Source organism: Drosophila virilis, unplaced genomic scaffold, assembly GCF_030788295.1.
Source record: "Drosophila virilis strain 15010-1051.87 unplaced genomic scaffold, Dvir_AGI_RSII-ME tig00000225, whole genome shotgun sequence".
NCBI classification, from domain to species: Eukaryota; Metazoa; Arthropoda; class Insecta; order Diptera; family Drosophilidae; genus Drosophila; species Drosophila virilis.
The window spans coordinates 46439-50633 of record NW_027212804.1 but is presented as its reverse complement, the minus strand read 5'-3'; the positions used below and the strand labels follow the sequence as shown (position 1 = coordinate 50633).

The 4195-nt window shown below is 44.1% G+C and overlaps 1 pseudogene; it reads right to left on the bottom strand.

The window, feature by feature from the left end:
- Window positions 1-5: 5 nt before the first annotated feature.
- On the bottom strand, window positions 6-2189 carry LOC116651795 (insulin-like growth factor-binding protein complex acid labile subunit; annotated as a pseudogene).
- Window positions 2190-4195: the final 2006 nt, after the last annotated feature.

The following is a 4195-nucleotide window of genomic DNA, read 5'->3' as shown; positions in this document are numbered from 1 at the left end:
AACGACGGCGACAAATGGTTGCCGCTCAAATTCAGAGCCTGCAGATTCTCCAGGTCCTCGAAGATGTTGGCCGCCAGCTCGCCGAGGCCGTTGCCGCTCAGGTCCAGGCCACGCAGCTCGGGCAGCGCCAGCGGCGCGTTGCCCAGCCCGCTGAGCTTGTTCTGCGCCAGCCGCAGCTGCATTAAGGTGCCCTCCAGGCCCGCAAAGGTCTCCGCATTGACCAGCACCAAAGAATTTCCCGACAAATCGAGTGTGTGCAGACTGCTGAACATTTGAAAGCTGCCGGGCGGTAGTTCCCGTATGACGTTCCGTGACAGGGACAAGGTCGTAATGTCGCCAGCCTGCACTGAGCCCAGAATTTCGGCAGAGAGCGCTGCGACGCGATTGTAGTCCATTTGCAGCGAGCTGAGCTGAGCTGCGGCAGACGGCCCAGAGCGCTACCCGGCACGAGCAGGATATTGTTATCCCGAATTATCAGGGTCTGCAGGCTCTCCAGACCCTCCAGGGCGTCGTCCTCGATCTGGAGAAAAGGAAGGTAATTAGTTAATTCTTCCTTTTACTTTCCAATATATACGCACGTGCGCAGCGAGTTGAGACTCAGATCCAGATACTTGAGTGCGCTCTGATCGCGGAATGTGCCCGGCGGAATGCTGGTTATGCTGTTGCGGCTCAGGTCCAGGCTCTCCAGAGACCTCACCACCTGCATGTGGGTGTAGTCCAGTTGCTAGCGAGTACACCACTTATTAATAATCAAATCGAATCAGGAGAAAATCTTTCTTACCTGCAGCATGTTGGCGCTTACGTTGAGCGCTTTGAGGCCTGCGATTGCGGCGAGCGACACGGTTGGAAACTGGCTGAAGAAGTTTTCGGAAAGATCCAGCTTCTGAAGCGTGTGCAGCTGCTCGAAGACATCGCTGTTGAGATTAGTCAACCGATTGCCGGCCAACTTGATTTCCCGTAACTTGCGCAGTCCATGAAAAGCCTGGCTGTCAATGCTGCGCAAAATGTTGTAGCGCAGATCGATTATCTCCAGCTGGGCCTGGGCGCTGAAGGAATCGCGCTGGAGCGTAGCTGGGAAACAGCAAGGGGATTAGTTCAACTGACTGTGCTTTGATTGTAGGCCCTGAAGACATTGAAAACGGGTAACAGGCAAAAGGAAGTATCTCCGAATTCAGGTCGACCAACTCAGGTCGACCAACTGGCCAAGTCCGCCGTCTGTCTATATCTCGACATACCCACTCATTTTTGTTTGATACTGATTTTTTCACATGGTTTTTAGAGCACAACTCGAAGGTGGTCACCAAACTTGCTTCATGGTTTCTCGTGACCCTTTCCAATCCAATGATGCAAATGTAGGAAATATTTTCTTATATATGATTTACCTATATGATTCTGTCGCAAGGAGAGATGCTTCAAGGCGCTGGGTCCGTTGAGCGAATTGATTGGGACCGCCGTCATTCTGTTGCGATCCATGAAGAGACTCCTTCAGGATCGATTGCAGGGCCCTTGAGCACACCCTCCTCAATCAGCTTGATCTTGTTTGCCGGACAGGTCCAGTAGGCGCAGGTTTTTGAGAGCGTGTAGCTCCCGCCGTCGAAAATATGGGATTCAGATTATCGCCCAACAAATTGTTGGCCAAACGCAGTTCGTTCAGCGCATCCTTCAAGCCGTCGAAGGCCTTCTCCGGTATGCGACGTATCAAGTTGTTGGACAGGTCCAGGCTCTTCGATGGGCAGCTTCAGCTGACCAAATGTCTGCAAAGACTGGGTCATTGACTTCCGTTGGGATAAGATGGAGTTAACTCACCTGTGCTGGCAACGTTTGCTGTCCGCTGTGCCGTTGCGTATACGCCACGATGGGCGCACCGTACGGCAGCTGCGGCGCAATTCGCCGTGGAAGACAACCCGATCGCCAGTCCATGCAACCGCGCCGAGCTGACCAGTTGCCGCAAAAGGCACCACATTGCATATGTAATTGTTGTAATTGTAAAAGTAATTGTCGTCAATCGCAAATGATTGAACACAAACAAAGCCAGCTCACAAATTGCAGATATTAAAATAACAACAAGCGGAAATTTGCCGACCGTCTCTCATCCGTCTCTTGTTCCGTCCGTCCGTCCGTCTGTCTGTCAGTTATTTTTTTTCACTCACCTGCATGGCAATCGCAAGGCGGGACTTAGCTCCGGACATGGCCGCCAGGCCTCGCTGCGTCGGTTCAAGCAGCACAGAAGCTCAAAAAGCAACAGCAGCTGTTTCCACGTTTCCATTTTCGCTGCAGCTAAAGATTGATTTTCCATTTAGTAACACCTATTACCAACGCAAAAAACTAGTTTGGAGCAAGAGCGCTCCAGTCGGCCGTAATGGGTAGATACCCTTTGCCCAATCACAAACAGTCGCACTTTCTTCTATTCACACATATAAAACAAGAGAAAGAGCTAACCTTTTCAGCCCAGTGAAAAAAGTTAATGCCGAGTATGGTTAAGATATCTTGAGGAACAAAAAGTTTTTATACAAGTAACTACTTATTGACCGATCGTTCCTATGGCAGCTATATGATATAGTCGTCCGATGTTGAGAGGATATATCTGTATATGAGGAGCTTAGCAAAAATAATAAATCCAAGGTTGGTCAAGATATCTTGATAAACAAAAACTTTTCTATAGAACACTTAACTTTGCAAACAATCGCTTCTATTGCAGCTATATGAAATAGTAGTCCGATGTAAAAAAGACTTTGTATAAATGTAGGAAGCATGGTAAAAATAATAAATTCCAAGTTTGGTCAATATATCTTGATAAACAAAAAAGTTTTTCATACAACAACTTCATTTTCGACCGATCATGCCTATGTCAGCTATATGATAGGTTGGTTCCGACAATTTCCGAATTCCGAATTCATCGGCCGATATTCAGGGCATAAATATGGCAATAAAATGTATGTAAATACAAAGCTTAAGTCGATAACCTACTAAATTATGAAAATGGTGGAGGTCTCCAAGAGGTCAAATATTTGGGATCTGTGCATATTATACGAGAAAGCTTACGCACCTTTTTGGTGTTTAGCGAAAAGTGTAAATTTTCTGCTTGATTTATAATACCTTTATACCTTCTTAGTTACTCAATGGTTACACGGGTATAAGAGCATAGCGCTAATTATGTGCTTGGATTGAGCATTTATTCAGGTTCGAGCCACAAGCCGCAGCCCCACTGTATTTGGTCATTTCCTCTTTTAATCTTCGGACCCGGCCAGCACATTTAATTTGAATAACATTGGAGACTTTTTTTGTTATTGTCGAAAAACCGCATATTTAAACAAGTTGAGTTTTCTTGTTCTCGTTGTTGAGACTCGGCCAAGCTCTCCAGCTCCATAATCAATAAAGCCAACAACAAGTTAAGGCCAGCTACCTACACATTGGGCCAAGAATGCGGCATTACTAACTGGTATATTATATATCAAAGTTGTTTTTTAAATAAAAGAAGAGGAGTGGAAACATTTTCTGCTTGTCCTGACAAAATTAAGTTGTTTTTTTTTAAATCGGTCTACCAAAACTACATCTATCTCTATTAGTATCAAAACTTGGTTATTCGCAAACATTGAACCTCGCCTTATGAATCTAAGGTTTAAATTAAATAAAAATTTCATCAAAATATTTAAAAAAATATTATTTAGCACTTGCACAGATCAATCAATCAATCAAAAATACATAGTATCCGTCCATAGAATTGCGCAGGTTATTTAAGTATCTACGTTTTAGCTGTTTTTAATATGAAGTTGGTATTTTAATATTAGTTTTGCTATAGTCACACTTTGCCAAAATACAACTCTGTAAGCACCGTTATTTGAACAAAAAAAATGTTTTAGAAGAAATTGTTCAATGTTAAATTTACGTATTAAAAAGTGTGAAAACTAAGATGTGTAAAAAACCGAAGAGCACCGAAAATTGATTATGAATCTACGCAAACAAAGTAAATTCTATAAAGACATTGACGTGCTAATTACTTCTATACTTAAATATACGTTTATACACTTTCAGAAAGTACCCAGTTTGTTCTACATACACACACACACTCACACACATGCATACGGATGTGTGGGGCAGCTATGCATCATATTCTTGATTATTTTTCTCAAGCATTTGATGTACCGTTGGATTGGACTGGTGGATTGCGCATCGACACCAAAAACTTTGAGCGTAA